The sequence below is a fragment of the Prionailurus bengalensis genome, chromosome B1, assembly GCF_016509475.1.
Source record: "Prionailurus bengalensis isolate Pbe53 chromosome B1, Fcat_Pben_1.1_paternal_pri, whole genome shotgun sequence".
Taxonomy (NCBI): Eukaryota; Metazoa; Chordata; class Mammalia; order Carnivora; family Felidae; genus Prionailurus; species Prionailurus bengalensis.
In genome coordinates this window covers 195,808,384-195,832,278 of record NC_057344.1, presented here as the reverse complement: position 1 = coordinate 195,832,278, position 23,895 = coordinate 195,808,384, and positions in this window count along the sequence as shown.

Sequence of the window (23,895 nt, the reverse complement as noted above, 5' to 3'; positions counted from 1 at the left end):
CCGAAGTGGGGCTTGAACTCACGAATCCTGAGATGGTGACCTGAGCCAAGACCAAGATTCTAACGCTTAACTGACTGAGCCACCCAGGCACCCTGTGAATACTTTCTGTGTAGCAGATTCTGTTTTAAATGTTTAGTTGTATTATATTTTATATTCTCACTATCATTCCATAGGATAGCTAGTTTATTATTCCTTTTTATAGATAAGGAAACTGAGTCATGGGGAATTTAAGTCCTATTGATTGAAACAGTGGGGCTGAGATCTTAACATAGGCATTTGGGCTCCACAGTCTACTCTCTTCACTGCATTAAATGACTGTCACTTTTATAAGTCCTCCGGTAGGACTTATTGAATGAATGAATAGGTTGATGAGAGGCCAAGATAATGTCTCCTGAGGTCCAGCACCTGAGACAGAACCAGCCTGAGGGGATAAAGTTCTGAAATATTATAAAAGCAGTAACTGTCCATAGAGAATGGAGGTAGATTCTGCTCCTTAGATGGGATTGGGGTTGAGAGGGTCTGAGGGAAATCCGAGGGTAAGCAGGACAGAGGTCTCAAAGGCCACTGCCCAGACAAAACACAAGATGATTTCAGTGTTAGCTGCTCTTTTCCACTTGGCAGGTTCTGTTACTGAAACCCTCGGCTGCCCATGGCTCAAAAGGCCAATACTCAAGAGATGAGTTTTGATTGCAAAGGAATATGAACTTCATTCAAGAGTCCGGCCACCTAGGGAGAAGGCAAATTCTTGTCCAAAGGCCAATGCCCAGGTTTCCGCCTGACCCAGAGATTTTTATGTAATTTTTTATTAATTTTTGTTTTAATTTATTTACGAGGGAGAGAGAGAGAGAGAGAGAGAGAGAGAGAGAGAGAGAGAGAGAGAAGGCACATGAGCAGGAGAGAGGCAGAGAGAGAAGCTCGATCAGCACAGAGACTGATATGGGGCTTGAACTAAGCAACCATGAAATCAAGAGACAGATGCTTAACTGACTGAGTCAGTTAAGGTGTCTGAGTCAGTTGAGGTGTCTCCTCATCCGGAGATTTTTAAAATTGATTTAATCAGTTAAGGGAGTGTAGTGGTCTGTGACATTTCTTGCTTATGTTCAGAATCAATGAAGTCAGCTGCAGAGTTATCTTGGTGCTTGGAGGTTGTGCAAGAAATTGTAGTTCCTTGGTGTCCAGTGGGGTGTTGTGCAAAAAGGTCTAATTCCTTGGTAGCTGGAGGGTTGTGCAACAGTACTCTGTTCTTTCTGCAAAGGAGGTCAAGGCCTACTGATGCTCAAAGGGAGGTCAGTAAAGTCATTTGCATGTCCTTAAAAAAGAAAAATATTTCTCTGGGGCCCCTGGGTGGCTCAGTCAGTTGGGTCTTTGACTTCAGCTCAGATCATGATCTCATGATTTGTGAGTTCAAGACCCGCATCAGGCTCTGTGCTGACAGCTCTGAGCCTGGAGCCTGCTTCAGATTCTGTCTCATTCTCTCTCTGCCCCTCCCCCACTTGTGCTCCGTCTCTCTGTGTCTCTCAAAAATAAATAAACATAAAAAAAATTAAAAAGAAAAAGAAAAAACATTTCTCTAAGAGATTGCTGAGCTAATCAGAAAGCTAAGGGGCCTTCAAACAGACCTGCTGACCTCGTTGGCCCGGGGACAGTCTGGTCCTTCATTTCCCAAGGCCAGTGGTCTGCAAGTCTCAAGAAAGTTAATGAGTGCTGTTAGAGATCGAGGACCTTAAGTTGGCAGGCAAGAAGTATGTTACCTTGAAGCATGTTAACCCTTCAGACCAGCTGAAGTACTGTTACAGGTCTAGATGTTTCTCAGCTTCAGTTCTTAAGAAACCAAAGGAGGTGGCATACACGACTGAGACTTGGGTGTGGATAGGTCCATCAAATTAAGCAGAGCTGTGATCATGCTGATTAATCCAACCATTAATCAAATCAATCATCCAAAAATCCTATCTGAATCAGGCCATTTATGAAGCGAACACCAAGACAGGATTAGAAGTACAAGAAATTTATTGGGGAGATAAATCCCTCTGCAGGAATACCTGTGAAGGATAAATTGCTGTGTGCGTAGAAGTGAGAAGAGTCTCCAGACTATGATTGTGGCTCTTGCACCCATAAAAGGGAAAAAGGAAGGAAAGAAGGTGAGATATAAAGAATCCTCAGACTACACTACAATGCTAAGAAAATTGCAACTAGGTCAAGGGGAGTCTGGGAGCAAAGGTTGTTCATTAGAGGGGTCAGACACTGGGAAGAAATAGCCTTGCCCTAGTAGCCCCATTAGTCATTGGCTGGGAATCATGGCCTCAGGTGGATGCTGCATGGACTCAAGGGTGGGGCGATCCACGCTGCTTTTGTGTGGCAGGTTCTTTTGCAAGGCACTCTGAGTAATGTAACTGCATGGCCTCTGCATTACCAAGTCTTTAATGCTTTATTTATTTAGACCTCCACTTTGAAACGCTCCTTACTCACCCCACCTGGCAGTGCCTTCCTCCACTAAAACTCTTGGCACTTGTCTTTTCCTTTTTTCTGCATGACTTTGAATTTTTGTTTATTCATGGTGGGATGGAGGAGTTTGACCTGCACCCTTATCTTGGTAATGCTTGGATATCAGCATTCTCAATGACATCCAGACATCCACACTTTTGCAGAGGAAACATGGTGAGAAATTTAGTAAAGGAAAAATTAAGATTCTTTTGGTACCATATTAAGGAGCTCTGTTGTTGGTATCCTGAGTAGACAAGCAGAGTACAGTTTGCTGAGTAAAGGTGGTTCAGAATTGGTCAGAAAGGTCATTTTCAAGTGTCCTCGACAGTGTTGCCACTTAATAACCTCTGGGAAACTTGTTTTTATTCCTTGGCAAACAAGATCACACTGGAAGAACCAGTTTACCTTTAAGGTCTATAAAGAAGCAGTCAGTCAGTTATCAAACTGATCTTCAAAAGCTGGCCAAAAAAAGCTCACACAGCTTGAGCTTTTCCTGCTTCAAGTTAGGATTAAATACCACCTATAGATGGAGGAAAAGGTTGAAGAAATTAGTCAGGAGGCTGAGGGATTACTCTAAATTGAAAAGGGCATGTGTATTAGCTGGTATTAACCCACAGGCTTCAAGTTCAGCATTAGGGAGGACACTTTTCCTTCCAGCCAGTTTCCCAGACCAGATACCAGCCTCCTGGGACTATGTACATACTCTCTGCTCAGTTCATTGATGTCTGCTATGTTTCCAACTACAAGTCTGCTGGCTCCCCAGTTCTCTCTCCTCATCAGGGACCTGATGTATCACTCAGGACTACCTAAGTTATTAGACGTGCTACTCTAAAAAATCTCACAGAACCTAGCAACTTGTCCCTCTATATTTCTGAGTGAAATTATCCACCGTGATTCCAGATCAGCAGCCTCCACCCTCCAGCTCTTATACCCCTCATCAAGGACGCCTCCCGCCCTGGATCATGACTGGGATTGAGACACTTCCTTGAGACCAAACATCTCTACTCCACTGGATCCCTGCTGTCTTTCCACAACAATTGGAAATACCGTGGAAGAGACTGGTTTTAGGAAGCTATCACTAACTCCAGAATCAATCAGCATACTTGTACGTTTTTATAACATCATGCCCATTTCTTGTGTTGTACTTGTCACAATTGCAATTATCGTTTTAACTATTGGGTAATATAATGGCTTCATGAACTCTTGCTTTCCTGTTCATTGTTGTATTGCCAGTTATTGGCATAGTTCATGACACATAATACAGAAGGAACTAATATTGGGCAATAAATTGAACGAATAAATGAATGAATGAATGACTGCAAAAGGATCCACTGATTGAGATTAAATTCATCCTTAGGAATAAGAAATCTCCGTTACAACATGGGTTATAGTACCAAGCTACATAATACAAATTCTAGAGGATATTGTGTGTGCTGATAGTTTCTGGTTTCTTTTTTGTAAAAAAAAGATTTAAAAAATAATCTGTAACATCTATCACCCCAGTAGAGGCTCAGTTTATCGAGCCTATGGGACCAACTTGCTTTGTGTCATACTGTGAGTGTGATTTTTTCCCCCTAACATTTCAAGAGTTTGAAAACAATTTCTAGACTAGGACTTCTCAATCAGCTCACAAATTACCTTTGTAGTAGAACAACCTGACTTTTTTTTCAGATTGGTTTCTATTTTGGGTCACAGGTTAAATATGTCTCCCTACTCTTTGTGTGGAGACAAGTACTTCTTGCTTTAGAAAGCTCTTAGGCTACACTTAAGCAAATGTCCAAAATATAGACTTTAATGACTGAGTCTATATGAGTTGTTCTCCAAAATAAATAAATAAATAAAATTTAAAAAGCCCTGCTTCTCTTTAACATGCTGGCTGTTGCTGTTAAAGAAAATGAAGACGGTATTATGGCAGCCCTCCCCTGTGCTGGTCAGACGGTTTTGTATCTAAGTTCTCTCTGCATAATTTGCTTTTTAGTCTTTGTTACGGTTTTGGAAATATTTTTACTACCTCTGTCACATTTTAAAACATTTTTTTTAAGTTTTGAAATTATTTTAGATTGACATCAAGGATGCAAAAATAGTAAAGAACATTCCGGTATCTTTTTCATTCCGTTTCCTCCAATGATACATACCATCTTCATTTACCATGGTAACCATTCACTCCCTAATAATACAAACTAAACCATAGGCCATATTCGGAATTTTCCAGCTTCCATATACACTCATCTCTGTGTTCGTGTCTATGTGTGTGGATGGTTCTGACATTTCATAACCTGTATAGTTTTGTAAAACCACCAGCACGATCAAGATATAGGACTATTCTGTTATCACAAAGGAAATCCCTAATACTCCTTTATTGTCATGCCTTCCCTCTACCCTCTGGTAACCATTCATTTGTTCTCTAATTTTGTGAGGTTAAGAATGTTGATTACATACAGTATGTAACATTTTAAATTGGCTGTTTTTTTTACTCAGTTTATTGTGCTGAAGAGCCACCGAGCTGTTGTATGAATCAATAATTTGCTCCTTTTCATTGCTGAGCAGTACTTTGCTGTATGGATGTACCTGAGTTTGTTTAACTTCTCAGCCTCTGAAGGACATTTAGGTTGTTTCCAGGGTTTGGCCATTACACACGAAGCTGCTGTTTTTGCTATCAATGAAGCTGAACGTCTGTGACCAGGTTTGTGTGCAAAACTTTTCATTACTTTATGTTTCATACTCAGAGATGGAATTGTTAGGTCATTTAAGAAATACATTCTTCACTTTATTAAACACTGCCAAACTGTTTTCCAGGATAACTGTACCATTTTACATTCTCAACAGAAATGTATGAGAAATCAAGTATCTCCTCATCTTCCACAACACTTGGAATTGTCAGGGTTTTTTTTTCTTTAATTGTAGCCATTTTAACATGAATCTACCTATTTAGAAATAGTCACATTTTTCAAGAATATGAGCTAAAATGCATGTTTCCATGAGACAACACCATGATATTCCCACTGTAATACAATTAAACATGTCTCTAATGTCAATGACAGAAGAGTGTGACATTTTCATATCAAATGTCATGAGCACCCCCAAACACTTGATAAATTACAAAACATCACATCAGTGAAAGCTGTTCTTGTTTTAGCGTTCATTAAAAAAAAACCAAAACACAAAAACATTTAGGGATAAATTAGAAGGTCACTGGAGACAGGAGCCCTTGAGTGGAAGGGATCGGATATGTTCTTAATTTTGTAGACAACAACAATTCATCAGGAAAGTAATATAACCAAAGCTAATGTTTTGGAAGGTCTGCATAATGTGATAGTGGACGATGAAATGAATGGAAAGGCTGGTGGAGTGACCAGGTAAGTGGCATTAGAGAAACCTTGTGAAAATGTGTCCAGTGCCAATGGTAGAAAGAGTGGAATAAAGGGAAAACAAAAACATATCGTGAAGGAAGAGCCTATGTAACAATAGAATGATTTGATTTAGGATGATCCCAAGATTATTAAAACAGAAATAAGAAAGTCAGAATTAAAATATGACTGGTAGAGGTGTCTGGATGGCTCAATTCAGTCAAGCTTCCGACTCTTGGGCTCCATGCTGACGGTGGGGAGACTACCTAGGATTCTCTCTCTCTCTCCTTCTCTCTCTCTCTCTCTCACCTCTGTCCCTTACCCTGTGCTCTTTCTCTCTCTCTCTCAAAAATAAAAATAATAAAAGTAAAATATGGTCTTCTGTAGATGGAGTGGTTGCAATGATAATATCAACAAGTACTGCTAACGAGTGGTCATGTTGTGTTTTATTTGGATCCCGTGATCCCGACAGTAGCCCCGTGACACAAGGGCAATCAGCTCCAACTACAGACAAGAAAACTTAAGCTCAAGAGCTTGGGGACTTGCCTGATATCAAATAGGGGGAAGAATTCTCGTCCCATCTGTGAAATGGGACAGTAATATTATCAAAATGATCATCGAAATACTTAAATAAGATCGTATCTATAAGCTGTTAAGGGCCATATGCATGTTATCTATTATTATTTTTGTTAATCATTCTTCTCCAAAAGTTGAACTCACAAAAGAATCCCAGGGTTTTAATGACAGGCACATTTTCTCTACAGAAAATAGATATCACTCTTTAAATGCTTTTTATATCCAAAGTGCAAGCTCCAGGGGCTTAATTCCATGATCTCTCATCAAAGCCCTTAATTTAAAAAAATGAATATGAGGGGAGCTCAGAAATCTTTTAATTTTCCATCAATTATGCATGCATATAAATGTGCATGCAAGCAAATATTGCAGGACCAAAATAATATTTTATCTCTGTTTTTCTAAAGAATGTCAAGAATGATAAATTTGAATATTTGCGGTAAACACTCAGCGAAATGTCAGAAACATTACTTCCGCAAGACATTGTCTCATTGTCAGCTCTTTGTAATCAGTTTAATTTTTATTGAGGAAAAGCAACAATCACAAATCAGTCTTCTTGTGTCCTTTGAATTCTTATGGCTGCAAATGAGGCTCCCAGCCGCTTCAATTTCATTTTGCAAAGGCACCATGTTGAATCATTAATTACCTCAGAAGGTACTGCATTCTCGTCTCCTTCTGGTAGGAAAATATATAAATCAGATCAGAACCTGGGGCTGTGAAGTCATTTTTTCTTAAAATGCCATCTGCCAGGTTCCACTTCAGAACATCCAGAAATCATTAAAGGTGAGGGAAGGAGGGAGGAGGGAGGCTAGTGAAGCATCACTGTCAGGGTGTCTTGTCATAGCAGTCTGTGTTGTCACACCTTCGCCAGCCTTCACCAGCCTCTCACCCCCACCCTGATTCCCGACGCAGCCTCCTAACGCGCTTCCTGTCACCTGTCCTAGCCACCCGTCATTCTGGGCCGTTATAGCAGTCACTGTCTAATGGCCATTTCACCATGTCTCTTCCCCGCTCAGAACCTCTCCAAGGCTCCCCGTCCCTGTGATAAGGTTAGAGGTCCCTGCATGACCAGCAAGAGCATTCATACCCAACTTCCATGTACTTCTACAATCTCATCTCTCAACACTACACATCTGATAGGCCAGACTCCTACTGTGTTTAATTTTAAAGTTACCTTAACTCCAATCTTAATGTTCTGGTAACTTCTGCCTGAGGCAAAATGCAGAATTCAGTCCATGCTTTGCCTTTTCATAGTCTCCCGTAACCATCCATTGACCAACCACCTCAGCCAGCAGACCAAATACGATGCCCTACAAAGGGGTTTCAACAGCCTTTAATAATTACCACGTACTGCTGCCTTTTCTCCATCTTCTAATAGATTATGAGGTGCTAAGGGCAAACATCATGTTATATTTGCCAGCACAAGTATAGTGCCAACATTATAGATGTGGCGGGCAGAGAAAGAAAAAGTCATCTGTGACAATATTTAAATGAAAGAAAGAGGAGGAGGAAGAAAAGGAGGGTTAAAGAAGAGAAGGGTCAATAAAGAATTGTGGTGTAGAGGGAAGTGTGTGGATTGGACGACCAATTCTCTTTTTTTTTAACTTTATTTATTTATTTTCAGAGAGAGAGAGAGACAGAGAAAGAGAGAGGGAGGGAGGGATGAGTGGGGGAGGGACACAGAGGGAGAGTAGGGGGGAGAGAGAATCCCAACCAGGCTCTGCACTGTCAGTGTAGAGCCCTACGTGGGGCTCGAACTCACAGACTGTGAGATCATGACCTGAACAGAAATCAAGAGTCAGACACTTAAAGGACTGAGCCACCCAGGCTCCCCACAGATGACCAATTCTTAAGCTACACGAGCATACATTTCTGTATCTGGACAGTAAGCTCTAAAGGATCCCTAGGGCTTATTTTGATTTGAAAATTCTGATTCTCTGACTCAGTGTCAGCAGTCCCAGAGTGATTTTAGCAGCAGGAAAAAGGCAGGACTTCTGGTGAAGCTGAACATTCCTGTCCTACCCTGGGTGCTCTGAAACTGCCTCAACATGGAGCCTTCCTTTAGATTTCCCCAGGTACAAAACTCTTTATAAAAATCTCCAAGCTAATGCTGGTATTCTGAATGCTCCACACTTGTCACTATTATGAAAGACAACTGTTTCCGGGCCTTTTCAACACTACAAACGTCTGAATGAGACCACATCTGGAGAAGCCTGGAGCCCTTTGGGAGTTGGCACTATACCGTATTTACCCACTCAACAAATACTTATTAAGAACTTATTCTGTAACTACCACCATACAAGGTATGAGTGATGTAACTAGGATAGAGAATGAATTCCTTCTCTTCTGAAGCTTTAATTTAATATTAAAGACAGCCACGAAACAAGTGCATCTATCTTGATGATTTTTGTAACATGACAGAAAACTCAGCTCAAAATGGATAAGCAAAAGAAATATAGTTGACTCTTGAACAATTTGAGTTTAAACTCTGTGGATCCACTTATATGCAGATAATTTTGATAAATACAGCATAGCATTATAAATGAATTTTCTCTTCTTTATGGTTTTCTTAATAACATTTTTTCTCTAGCTTATTTTATTGTAAAAATATAGTATATCATACACAAAACGTACAAAGTACGTGCTAATTGACTGTTCATATAATGGTAAGGCTTTCAGTCAACAGAAGGCTATTACTAGTTAAGTTTGGGTGAAGTCAAAGTTATATATGTTTTTATTAACTACACAGGGAATCAGTGCCCTAGCCCCTGTATTGTTCAAAGATCAGTTGTATATTGGGTATGTAACTGAAGGCTCTTGTCAGTAGGTCCAGTTTAGGTATAGATTGACTCAGGTATTTAAATGATAATCATAAAGAACACATGAACACACACACACACACACACACACACACACACACACATTCCTCTCTCTCTTTCTTCACTGCTAAATGGCTACTCTAGCTCTGGCTTGTACATCTTTCTTAATATGTCCATAGGAAAGAGGAAGCTACTTCTACAATCACTTTTTATGGCCCAGAATTGAGTTTCATGTGGCTACACTATTCTCATTTGAGAGTGAGAGATATCCTTGAACCCATCACTATGAGCAGATAGGCCAAGTTCAATGATTGCTTTGTTCTAAGTCATGCAATACTGTCTTGGAGTCCTGGGATGAAGTCATCTCCACCAAAAGCTCATGGTCTCTCAAAAGCTAAATTCAAACTGTCCTGAACCAAGGAGATTCTGGGCAGTAAAACTCAAGAATACACTCTCCTATAGTTTAAATGTTGGTAAGTTATATGGCAGAAACAAACAAGTGGGGTAGAGCACATTGGAGAAGATGCTAATTCTGAGAGCATGGGCTGGGAAAAACTCCCCAAAGTGATCTTTCAGCAAGAGGGGATCTTTCAAAGGGCAAGAAGGAAACATTCAGATGGAAACTCATGGGACAAATATCCCAGGCAAAGGAAATGCACAAACACCCTGAGTCTGGCAGGTACTGCCCGCTTCTGGACCTCATGACACCATTGTGTCTACATGGCTGTGACAGAAGCAACAGCTTGCACAAGGCCTGGTTTGTGCCACTCAGGGAATGTTAACCGTTATCTAAATATTATAGGAAACCAGCCATGGATTTATTCTTCCTACACCCCAGGGTCGCTGAACTAATTATTTAGCATACCTTTGCATTTTATTTATTCAGTACATGACTGGAGATATCCAGGAGCAAGCATGCCTCCAGCCTTCAAGGAGCCTTTATTGTCTCTTTACCATCTAAATAGTGGGAGAGAAAAGGCAACATCCTACAGAAATAAAAAGAGGAGCGGTCATATTTGGGTATCTGGCATACACCAGAAACTGTGCTAGGCATGTTATCTGCATTTCCACTAATTCTTACAATCAATATACAAGATGAAAGTCATTTTTCAGAAAGAGGACACTTGAGTATCTAAAGGGTAAGAAACTGTCCTAAAGTCTTACCTAGAGATTATGTGGTAGAAATGGGGTTTTGAATTTAGACCTTGCTGAGTCATCATTTAGACCCTCTCTCTATAATAATTAAGCAGCCATTTACAAAGAGTTTTGGCTAGTTCTCACAACAATCCCACAGTGGATAATACCTTCTCTTTAATTTTTTAAAATTGTTTTATTTTAGCAACAGAGAGAACATGAGTAGGGGAGAGGGGCAGAGGGAGAGAGAGAGGATATGAGGCAGCTCCATGCTCAGCACGGAGCATGATGCAGCGTTCAATGCCACGACCCTGGGGTCATAAACTGAGCCGAAATCAAGAGTTGAATGCTCAACCACCTACCTGACTGAGACACCCAGTGCCCCAATAGTACCTTCTCTTTACTGATAAAATCAATATAGGCTCACATGTATAAATATATTTCCAAGGTCACAGAGCAGACATTTGGCACTACAAGATATCAAAAATAGGGTCATATGGGTTAAAAAACAGTGTTCTTGGGGCACCTGAGTAGCTCAGTAGGTTAAGCATCTGTCTCTTGATTTCTGCTCTGGTCACGATCTCATGCTTTGTGGGTTCAAGCCCCGCATGGGGCTCGCGCTGCTGACAATGTGGAGCCTACTTGGGATTCTCTCTCTCTCCCTCTCTCTCCTTCTGCCCCTCCTTACCCCCTCACTCTCTCAAAAGAAATTAATAGAATAAGAACAAAAACAAAAAACAAACAGTGTTCTCTCTGTCCTGCCACAGTGCTCTAAGAGCCTTAAACACAAAGTACTTTGCTGATTCAGAAAATACAGGGGTGCAGGTCCAGTGAAGAATTAAGGGAGGCTTCTGGTTTGAGCAGTAACTTGCTGGTGAGGCACTGGATGAACCTGTGGAATCTCAGAGGGGGTGCCTCTAACTGTGAGGGGCTCAAGCAGCTTCTAAGTCCCCTATCTCCCTAGTGGGTCCTGAAGGACAGAAATTAAACACCTCTGACAAGCCAGGCTCCCCAGATGGTCCCATGGCCTTGGCAAGCTTCCTCCCCTTCCCTGATGGCCATCAGAGAAAAGTGGCTTCCAGCGAAAAGAGGAGAGTGGGAATCATGATTTTGGCTTTTCCGCCTAAATGCCACACCAGCTCTGTGCACCCACTGTCTAGCGTCCCACCTACCAGAGATACCCATGAGGGCCAACAGGGAGACGAAGCTGGTGTAAGGCTCATTCCTGCAGATTAGTCCTTTAGGGATATGACCCTTGGTCATGCTTCTGCACAGTGTGTGCTAATCAACTTGCTTTGAGTATTCAGGATGGGCCAAGCATGGGGCTGAGTACCCTGGTGACCAATGCAAGTCCTGCTTAGTTTCTTGAGGCTCTTAGCCATGGGGAAGTGGGGACACCAAGAATTACAAGTCAGTGTGATGATTTATTTTTTATTTTAGTTCTGGGAGGGGAAGTTAACCCCAGAGGAGTCTCAGGAGAGCTTTCAACCCAGCCTCCTCCCTGTCCAGTCACCTTCACTGAAACCTTGGCAGACACAATGTCTTCTTCTGAGTTTGCAGAGAGTGTAAACTAAATAAAAACCTTAAGGATCTATTTCCTTGAAGTCAGAAAGTACCTGTTACAAGAACAAATATTAACACTCCGTGTATTGCGCAAAAGGCACCTAGAACAGGGAAGAGACAGATCTGGTGCCTGACACACCTTCCCCTCCTCCCTTGGCTGTCCCTCTGGTTCTCAAGGGCACACCTTGCAACTTCTCATCTTCACTATAAGCGCTTCTGTCCTTGGATCCTGGTCTGTATTTGAGGCATCTCTTACTTCCGCTTCACCCACAAAGGTGCTTCACCAAGTTCCCCAGTGGCTCTCACAGCTCCTATGTAGACTGCCTTATCCTACCTTTCTCAAAGATGGGTTGTTTGATGATCCAGCTCAAATAGCACTCATTATGCAAGACTGAAATCGTCTTGGCAAAGCTGATAGGTCTTTGCTTTTGTGATCCCAAATTAGGCTGCTACCATGACACTTCTCAAATTATAGCCCAGACACATGCATATGTGTCCTTCTTCATCATCTCTGGATCCCTAATATATAGCAGGGTACCTTACCTTGCATGTGGTAGGTACATAAGTCAAGAGTATGGTCATGATAATAAAGTAAGGCCATGGATTTAAGGGAAGGTTAGGTTGCAGAAAAAGGAAATTGGCATAACACAATTGGCACAATTGGCACACCTGTCTAAGCAAATGCAGGTGTGTTTGAGAAATCCCCCAAGAAAGCCTCATCAGTCCTCTTTTCCTATCTATGCCATAGCTGGAGGTCAGTTTCTCAAAGAGGCAAACCACCACAGCAACAAAATACAGAGCAATGTAAAAATTGAATCATGTGGTTTGGGCACTGAAAACATTTTTACCTCACATGTAGCATATGTTCATTACAGAAAATTTGGAAAATGCAGAAAACTGAAGAGAAAAAAAAGTGGCATTAATCACTCCATATAGAGATAACTGCTGTTAATAATGCAGGGTACACTCTCCATGTTTTTGCTGATATCTAGTATCTAAAATCTATACTCTATCCTTTCTTCTCCCTCCCTTCTTTCTTTTCCCTCCTTTACTCCCTCCCTCCTTTCCTTCTATTCTTCTATCAGTTTTTCTCTCTTTGTACATATGAATAAAGGCAGTTCTCCAAGACAGAAGATGATAAATAGTGTATACAGTGTGCCCCCTTTTGTGTAAGAACCAGGAGGAAAAGGATATACATTTGCTTTTGTTTATATGTCCACAAAGGACCGTGAAGGACGCATAACCATGTAATGAAAGTGACAACGAGTTGGAGAGAGCTGGGGAAAACTAAAAGAGGGCAAATATTGAAGGAAGGAGTCCTCCTTTTCACTGAGTAACATCGCATGGTGCTTTGCTTTTGCATTGAGTGAGTGCTTTATGAAATAAAAATAGTAACCGTGGGAGGTCACACATGCTCATCTGTCCTGTGCCACAGCCACTCTCCACCTGGGGGCAAGCCCATTTCCTATGTCCTCTGTGTCCTCTTGAATCCAGTGGGAGTCTGTGACTGCTTGTCCCCTAAACTGTGGTGGAAGTGATGCTGTGTCCACTCTGGATGCCGTCAGTTGGCCTAAAGCTTCCACTTTTCACCTCTAGGAAGCTGATGGCTATTGAATATGGGCAGCTATCTGTAGACCACTGTGTTCTAAGAAGCCCAAGCCTAGTGCAGAGGCCGAACAGCATCAGGGCCTCTAACATATTGTGGAAAAGCCTCTGGGAGTCCAGTGCAGCCCACATTCAGCTCCAGTGTCACTGAAGCTGCATGGCAGCCCCCGTGTCACTGAAGCTGAATGGCAGCCCCCAGGTGGGACTTACCAGTGAAGCCACAGAAACCTGTGAGTCACAATAAGGCATTTTAAGAAGTTACATTTGGTGGTGGGGGGGGGGGGGATACAGCAAGAGATAACCTTGGCAGACATAATAAAAGGTAGGTGAACAAATATTTATCATATGCCTTTTGTGCAGCCCAAGGGTTAAGAACCCCAAGATTAAGGAATAGGCTGCCTGTATCCATACTCTACCTCCAACTCTACTATGTGTGTGACTTTGGACAAAATCCTTGCCTTTCTGTGTCTCTATTCTTTTTTATAAAATGGGGACAATAACACCTACCTCAAAAGGGTGTTATGAGGGTGTAATAACATTGCATGGTACCTGGCACACAGTAAGTACTCGTTAAATGTGAGCTATTATTATTGTGTGTCAAGAATTGTGAAAAAATTGTCAATTTATTTCTTAATATTAAACTATTTCTTAAGTAAATAATGGGCATTATTCCTGAAAATACTATGATAGATTTCTTTTGTAACGTGAGTGTGTGTGTGTGTGTGTGTGTGTGTGTGTATTTGAACCCATATGTTCATAAGCAGATTGGACTGGAATTTTGTTTTCTGGACTGTCTTTCACAGTTCAGAAGGTTATGTTTGCCTCATAAAACACTTTGATCTGGAATAATTTAGATAACATATGACATATCTATTCCTTAAGAGTTGGAAATCCACTATAAAAATTCCTGGGGACATTGACTTTGAATTTCTTTCTTTCAAAACATGTAATGGGTTTGTAATTTATTCTAACTGCATTGGAAGGAAACAGAAGGTGTTTAAATAGGTGGTGTCATGCTTGAATCATCCGAATGGACTTGTCCCATTTAGTACTGTGGTCATGTGAACTGGAAGCAGGAAACTTTTTGCCATTGTAGGTATACTCCCAGTTTATTTCCTGCCTAAATTACAAATTCTGTTTCCTTTCCCTTTTCCTGGTGAATGTCACAAGGCCTTATGTAAGTATTCAGTTATGAGCCTCATAACATTAATTTCATGGGTGACACTTTCTGATTTGATCATTAATTATTCAGCCTCATTTTATGATTTCTTTCATTTCTCACCTGATCCTACATATCATTTATTTTCTCTTTCATAATATGTCTATTATTTCCCTTGAATAATGGAAGTATATTTAAACCAACTTCTCAAATACTGATATATTTACTTTTCTTATAGAATCCAATTCTACCCACTGTCTCCATTACTTTTTCTCCAATTCTGAAATCATATCTCTCAACTTTCTAAAATGTTTTGGTTTTAAATCACTCCATTCCATAATCACCTTTATTTATTTATTGATTTGATATCTCCTCAAATCTTGGAGAAAATATGAATGAACATATCATAAATACTCATCCTGGATTTTTGTTTTAAAAATTTTGATTTTTTTATCCCCCTCTTTTTCCAGTTATTTCCCCCCTCTCTTTTTATATCTGTAGATTCCAGAAGGTCATTTTTTTTTTAATATTGGGAGCTGACGGAGCTTCTATCAAAGACAGCACATATCTGTCTACATGACATTCTTATCTTGACATTTGAAGTTGGAGATGATGAGGAAAACACTTGCTGAGTGTTTGGAGGCATGAATTTGTGACCTACACTTGCTGGTCACTTCCTTTCTTTGAGCTCCAAGTTTTTTCTCTTCTAGCTCAACCAGAAGACTAGCCTAGATGCCCTAATGTCCCTCTTTTCTTCCTTCCAGGCTGATCTATAGGATGGATATGATTGATTGGCTTTTTTGTTTTCATTTGTAGATTTGGTATATTATAGGGACTAGATAAAAGGAGATACAAATAAATGTCACTGCAGTGGGTAAATATGCTTTTTGGTAGCCATTTTCTTTTTCATGAGTGTTCTAGGAGCTCTATATCAGCTGGCATCTCATCACTCTCTGATAGACATGAGTCCCAACCTTTAGTGCCAGCATTGATAGCATTCTCTCCCTTCACTGAGCACTATATCCCCTAGTTTTGGCCCCTGGTGTCCAAAAAGTTGAGTACAGTGCTGACTGATACACATGGCTATTTAAATTTAAATAAAATTAGGGACGCCTGTGTAGCTCAGTCGGTTACATGTCTGACTCTTGATTTCAGCTCAGGTCATGATCTCACAGTCATGAGATGGAGCCCCACATCAGTGAAGAAGCTGCTTCGGATTCTCTTCTCTCTCTGCCCCTCCCACACTCTGTCTCTCCCTTTCTCTCTCTCAAATAAAACTTAAAAAAATAAATTTAAATAAAATTAACCAAAAATCAATACAATAAAAAAAACCAGTTCCTCAGTCACATTTCAAGTATTCAGTATTACATGTGGCCAGTGACTACAATAACCAAAACACGGGAACCACACAAATGTCCTTTGACAGATGAATGGATAAAGAATATGTGGCTTATAAATACAATGGAATATTATTCAGACTTTAAAAGGGAAGGAAATTCTACCATTTGTGATGACATGGATGAACCTGGGGGATATTAGCCAAGAGAAATAAGCCAGTCATAGAAGGACAAATACTCCATTGATTCCAATTATGTGAGATATCTGAAATGGTCAGACTCATAGAAGCAAGGGGTAGATGGTGGTTGTCAGAGGGTGGAGGGAGAGGGACATGGAGAGATTTGGCTCAGTTGATACAAAGGTTCAGTACAATAAGTTCTAGAGATCTGCCACACAACATAGTGTCTACAGCTAACAGTACCATATTGTGCACTTAAAATTTTAAGAGAGTAGATCTTGAGTTTCTTACCATAAAAAGTAATAAAAATTAAAAAGAAGAAGAAGAAGGAGAAGGAGAAGAGGAGAGGAGAGGGAGAGGAAGAGGAGGAGGAGGGGAGGGGAGGAGAGGGCGAAGAGAAGGAAGAGAAGAAAGAAAGAAAAAAAAGAAAAGGAAAAACAAAAAGAGACACAAGTCACTCTTGGGGGTGTTGGATGTTTTAATTCCTGGATTGTGGTGATGATATCATGAGTGTATGCATATATCCAAAGTCATCAAATTATACTCATTAAACATGTGTAGTTTTCTGTGTATCAATTATACCTCAATAAGGCTGTGAAAGAAAGAAAGAAAGAAAGAAAGAAAGAAAGAAAGAAAGAAAGAAAGAAAGAAGGAAGGAAGGAAGGAAGGAAGGAAGGAAGGAAGAGGAAGGAAAAGCAAGCAGGAAAGAAAGTAGATTAGAACATTCCTATCATCTCAGGAAATTCTTTTGCGTAGTGATGAGCCCTAGGATTGCATCTTACCTGTCATCAACTCCTTGACCTCAGCCTAGCCACCCCTTGCTCCTGCTCTCTTACATCCTAAGGGCATTAGTGATGCCCTTAGTAATTAGTAATGGTCACACCTTCCACCCACTGTCCTGGTGTCTTCTACCTACTTCCCACATAATCTTACAGAAACTCCTGGGGGATGGTCTTCTTATCTTGCTTCCATATCTCATTAAATGTTATTCTATTTTAGTAGAACCTAAAATATGTTGCCATCCAAGAGGTCAGAAGGGAATATGGAATTGGACAGTTTGAAAAGTGCTCTTGAGGGAATTCTGATGTGATCCTTCTCCCCTTCAAGGGTTTCCTGGAAAGCAGCTCACTGTTATTCCATGTGTCAGCATCCCAAATGCAGTTTAGAAGAGAGAATAAAACTTGAGGTAATCTTGAAGAGGCCAGTTACTGTAAAAACTGCCCTGGAGGCAACACCTCATCCCACAGATTAGTCTGCAAGGGAGAAAGAGCAGACATCAAGGCATCCAGCCAGATCCTCTGCTTGAGCCAGACAAGAAGCCTAGAGTTCAAAGAAGGGCAGTGACAAACACAGGGCAAGTCTAGGTCACAGAGCCAGCTCCCAGGCTGCTGGTCTGGGTGTCTTCCCTGTGCCAAGCAAGGCTGAAGGGATGGGCTGAGGCCACATGATAAAATGCCCATCTGTACCATCTGTAACTTAAGTGATGTGGGCAATTGGTCAGAATAATGATAATTTTAATAAATTATGTCACTTTATTCTTTACAAAGCACTTTCACATCTACTCTGTCATTTGACCGTTAGTACAATCTAGTCAAGTAAGAAAGGCAGGCAAGACTGCCCAGTTTACAGATGAGGAACTGGGTCTCAGAGAGCGATTGTGAGTAGTCCGAGATTGTGTGACAATGCAAGGGTGACAAAGATTGGGCACAACCCTCATGCAGGTCCCTGAACCCATCCTCAGCCAGCCTTTGGTCTTCACAAAGGATGGAAAAAAAATGGCTACGAAAACAGAGGGGAGGGTGATGGTGTAGGGGTGGGGTGGGGCGGGGAGAAGGATTTAAAAAGAAATCTAAGAAACGAGGGGATTCTACATGTAAAAGCTCAGAAAGTAAAACATGGAGAGACAGATGAATGACAAGGACGAGTAACGACAGCCCAAAAAGAGAAAAGGAGGAAGGATTATCTCACTGAATCAGGTAGAACCTTCAGCTTTTGGCCATCTCTGTATACACACAAGAGACAGGTATGGTCTGACAGATGCTGATATAGCATCTAGCAATAAGTCCAACAGAACAACTGTAAGATTCTGTTTCCTAGGTTTTCATTTAGTTTTTATAAGGGTTTTTTGGGAGGAGGAAGAATGTGGACATTTTCCTAAACCAGTGGTTCTCAACTGGGGGAGATTTGCCTTCAGGGTAAATGTCTGGAGACATTTTTGGGGGGTCACAACTTGTACTTACTTGGAGGAGGGAGCTACTGGCGTCTTATGGGTAGATACCAGTGATGTTGTCAAAATACCCTACAATGTACAGGACAGTCCCCAACAGTAGGAATTTTCTGGCCCCAAATGTCAATAGTGCCAACTTTGAGAATGGAGGCCCTGAACTGATAAAACCAGACCATGGCTGGAAACCTCCATGGAGCTCTAATGCTAACTGAGTGCATGCTCTGACAGACTTAGGTAGCCTCTCCAGAGGAGGGAACAAGACAGGACAAGGGGCTTCCCCCCAGAACCTGGCTATAGTGGCTCCCCAGGATATGTGCCCCTACAGAACTAGCTGTGTCAGACTGTGGCCATCCAACCTAATTTGTGCTGGGACGTGGAGCTCCCCAGGGCCCAGGATGAAGGAATTTTAAGACATGCAGAGCATCTAGGAGAAAGCAGAGCCCACTTCATAGGTCTGAAACTCTTATGGTAAGAACACTCTCAGGGGAGCCCTGCTTTGGGAGTCTGAAGGGCCATCTCCTCTGCCCTCAGTGATCTACGTGGTGTGGGGTGGGTTAAAGGGCACCAGCTGTGGGAGCAGATGAGCCCGCCTATCTCTTGCTAATTCTGTGGCCTCAAACAATTCAACCCATTCTGAGTTTTATTTCCTGTTGGAGTTGAAAATAGTAACAGCAGGACAATTTTCAAGGGAACGTGGAATAGAGTAATTCACACGAAGTTCTAATTCTTCGCCATAACTAATTCATGGCGAAAGTTATTCACATGCCCTTTCCACCCTCCCCCTCCACTGAGCCTCGGGTTACTTAATGACAAAGCCAAATTGTTGAGCTAATTCCTTTCCAAAATCCTTTCCAGCCTAAAAAATCTGGACCGTTATGAGGCTTTCCTGGAAATTTCAGGCCTCTGGACTGCTGATTTTTGGCATTGTCACTTAAAGAACCAGGGCTCTCTATCTCCTTGGGTGATAGATTTTTCCATCAGTCTTGAAATTTTGCCCAGCTCCAGTTTGCACGCTCTGGTGCCAGCCAAGCACACCTAGCTGAGGCACGATCTGTCCTCAGCTGCTGTTCACATCACCTCTGGCTACTTCTGGTCTGGGGGGAACACACACTACCTCTCTCTGTTATGCTGCACCATACCCAGCTGAGTACCTGACCTCTTTCTAAAAGGAAGACATTATGTAACAGGGAAAAAGTGGGTGATGTGTTAGACGAGAGTAATTTTAGTGAAATGAAGTTTTCACTTTGATATGTAACATGTATAATTATGTTTAGCATAGGAAATGCACATAAGTAAAAAGAAAGTGAAACTGTCTATAATTCTACTGCCTAGAGGTCACCACTATAATATTTAGGAATGATTCATTTCAACTGGTTGATAAACCATGCTGTACAGTTCTATAATCTGCATTTTCCCTTAGTAATGCATCATAAACATTTTCTATGTCAATTCAATTGGCTCTGCTATCACCTTGTAAATGGCTGCATTAGAGTGCTTTTCTGGAATGTGAAGTAATTAATTTATCCAATCCATATTATTGATGATATTTGAGTTCCAAATTTAGCTCTTCAAGTATATGAAAATAATATACTTGTACCTGTATATTTGTATATTTGTCCAATCATCTATTTAGGATATATTCCCATGAAAATGGAAACTCCATGTGAAAAGGAGGGAGGTTTAAAGATCTTATTCATTTTTTTATCTCCCGTATCAAACTACAGTATCTAGCATATAATACAATTTCAATATCTATTTGTTGACTAAATGAAATTTTATTTTTTTAAATTTTTTATGTGTATTTATTTTTGAGACAGAGAGAGAGAGAGAGAGAGAGAGAGAGAGAGAATGGGTGGGGGAAGGGCATAGAGAGAGGGAGACACAGAATCTGAAATAGGCTCCAGGCTCCAGGCTGTCAGCACAGAGCCTGACGCAGGGCTCCAACTCATGAACTGTGAGATCATGACCTGAGCCAAAGTCAGATGCTTAACCTGCTGAGCCACCCAGGCATCCCTAAATGAAAATTTCCTGAAGTGCAATTATTGAGTCAGAAGGTATGCATATTTTATATTTTAATATACACTGTCAAGTTTTATATAGAATAATTATACCCCATGAATATCTGGAGGTGGCTGTTTCTTCCTTGCACTACCTAATATTGAACATTGCCAATATTTCAACTTTTTCTAAAATTATAGTCAAAATAATCATATTATACTCATCTCTTAGATCTCTTGTGCTATAAAATTTCTTTGCTTTTGTTATTTGTCTTCTATATATCTTTGTATTGACCTGTTTATGTTCTTTACCCATTACTGTATTGAGGGTTTATTTTTTATCTTCTGTAAATTGATTTGCAAGTACTTTTTATATATTAAGGATATTACCACTCAGTTTGTCATTCATGTTAAGGATTTTACTTAGTTCTATTTGTCTTTTAATTGTATCATCTTATGTCATATATACATACACATATTGTTTGAACTAAGCTATTTAAATCTATTCCTTTATGATTGGGAAGAGGGTCACAAAAAAACAAATGCCTTCAGAAATCAAGCTGGTAACAGACATGTGTAAAAGGATTATATATAAGACCACCTAATGTTTTGCTACTGAAACAAATGAGAAATGATGTGTCTTTGGGGCTTCCACCTCAATTTGTTTCATGTTTCCTTCCTTCCTTCTTTCCTTCCTCCCTCCCTCCCTTCTTTCCTTCCTTCCTTCTTTCCTTCCTTCCTTCCTTCCTTCCTTCCTTCTTCCCTCCCTTCCTTCCTTCCTTCCTTCCTTCCTCCCTTCCTTCTTTCCTTCCTTCCTTCCTTCCTTCCTTCCTTCCTTCCTTCCTTCCTTTTACCCTTCCTTCCTTCCTTCCTTCCTTCCTTCCTTCCTTCCTTCCTTCCTTCCTTCTTTGAAATCCCTCCCCTGTCCAAGCTGAATGCATCTGTCAGCAGTGCTGAGCCAGATACCATGTTTGTGATGTCTGCCTTCACAACTTCTTGGATTTCTATATATCTCTCTACATCTTCATGATATGGTTTTTAATATTTGCCTTTTTATGTTTATACTTTATTTTTAAAAGTTTATTTATTTATTTTGAGAGAGAGAGCAAGTAGTGTGAGTAGGGGAGGGTCAGAGAGAGGCAGAGAGAGCCTCCCAAGCAGGCTCTACACTGTCAGTGGAGAGCCCAATGTGGGGCTCCAACCCATAAACCATGAAATCATGACCTGAGCCAAAATCAAGAGTCAAATGTCGAACCAACTGAGCTACCCAAGTGCCCCTAGTTTTATACTTTAAATCCATTTAGAATTCATTTTAACTGCAAGTGTGATAGATGGATTTGCCTTTGTTTTCTGTGTCCATGTGTCTCACCATGTTTCTTTTTTTTTTTAATGTTTATTTATTTTTGAGACAGAGAGAGACAGAGCATGAACAGGGGAGGGGCAGAGGGAGAGGGAGACACAGAATCGGAAGCAGGCTCCAGGCTCAGAGACATCAGCCCAGAGCCCGACGCGGGGCTCGAACTCACTGACAGCGAGATCGTGACCTGAGCCGAAGTCGGACGCTCAACCCACTGAGCCACCCAGGTGCCCCCATCTCACCATTTTTCAAATTGTCCCTCTTTCCCCAGGGATTTCAAGGATTGCTATTAACATCTGCCAATTTCTTATTTATTTATTTATTTATTTATTTATTTATTTATTTATTTTTTGGAGAGAAGAAAACATGAACAGGGAAGCAGCAGAGAGAGAGAGGGGGGAGAGAGAGAGAGAGCGAGAGTGAGAGCGAGAGCGAGAGAGAGAGAGAGAGAGAGAGGATCTGAAGCAGGCTCTGCCCTGGCAGCAGAGAGCCTGATGTGGGGCTCAAATTCACAAACTGTAAGATCATCACCTGAGCTGAAGTCAGAGGCTTAACTGACTGAGCCACCCAGGTGCCTCATATGCCAATGTCTTATACACATAAAAGTCTTTTTTTGTATGTTCTGTTCTTTCCCGTCAATTTACCTGCCTCTCTCTATCTGTGCCAGTACCTTTCTATTTTATCTTCTGTGTCTCTGTAGTAGGTCTCTGGTAGAATAATCCCCTAAGTTATCCTACATAGCTCCTCATACCATTATATTCTTTCCCAGAACTTTATTAGATATTATTATGCACTTATTTATCTAGATAAACAATTTGTCAAGTAGAAATCTTGATTGAAATTTGATTAGGGGCACCTGGGTGGCTCAGTCAGTTGGGCATCCGACTTCAGCTCAGGTCATGATCTTGTGGTCCATGAGTTCAAGCCCTGCATCAGGCTCTGTGATGACCACTCAGAGCCCAGAGCCTGCTTCCGATTCTGTGTCTCCCTCTCTTTGACCCTCCCCCCCTCACACTTTGTCTCACTCTCTCTCTCAAAAATAAATAAACATTAAAAAATTTTTAAAGAAATATGATTAAATTTATTTTTTTCAAAGAACTACATAATAGATACTGAGTTTTATTATCTAGTAATATTATAAGTAAGTCCATCAGGTTTTCTTTCACACACTTGGATATAATTTTGTAGTTTTCTTCATCAAAGTCAAAATCTTACATCTTTCTTGTTAATTAATAATTACGTATTTTAAAATTCTAATGCTATTTTGGGTAAGATAGAGAAATATATATATATATATATATATATATATATATTACATATGAATTACAAGAAGGAAGGTATATACAGACACATAGAATCTTATTGTATTTTTCTCTAATCTTCCCAAAATGTTGAATATTAATATTGATGCCAGACACCTAATATCTTTCTTGTCTGGATTTTAGTAGAAGTTGCTTGTAATACTCATAAAGGCTTATTGAATAGTAAATCCTACTTGGAAGCCAATCTGTCTGAGTTCAAATGACAGCTCTATTGTTTCCTAATATAGAATGTCGGCAAATTTACATCACCTTGTTGTTCCTTAATTTTCTTATCTGTAAAAAGAGTAAAATAACACTACTTTGAGTATTAAGTGAGCTAATATATGTACAAGTACTTAGAACAGTTCCTAGCAGGTAGCAAATGCTCAGTATAACAGCGATTAGTAAGCATTACATTAACTGTTAGGTTCTGATAACACATTTTATCACGTTACAGAAGTGTTATTACCCTTCATGATCAATTTACTAAAAAAATTTAAAAATAAAAAAATAGATGTTTAATTTTATTAATAGACTTATAGCAACCTATCAGATAGTTCAAACCTATTTTTTCTCTCCTATTGCAATAAATGTCGATTAATAATTTCTTAATGTTGAACCATTCTTGAGTCTGGGGAAAATTCTTCTGGGACATATGATATTATTCCTTTAACACATCAATAGGCTCAATGCATTTTTATCTTTTCTGAGTAATATGCCATTCAAATATTTTACTTCTTCATGATTAAACTTTGTCATATATATTTTCCTATAAAAGTATTCATTCCATTGAGCTACTCCAATTTTTATCATAAA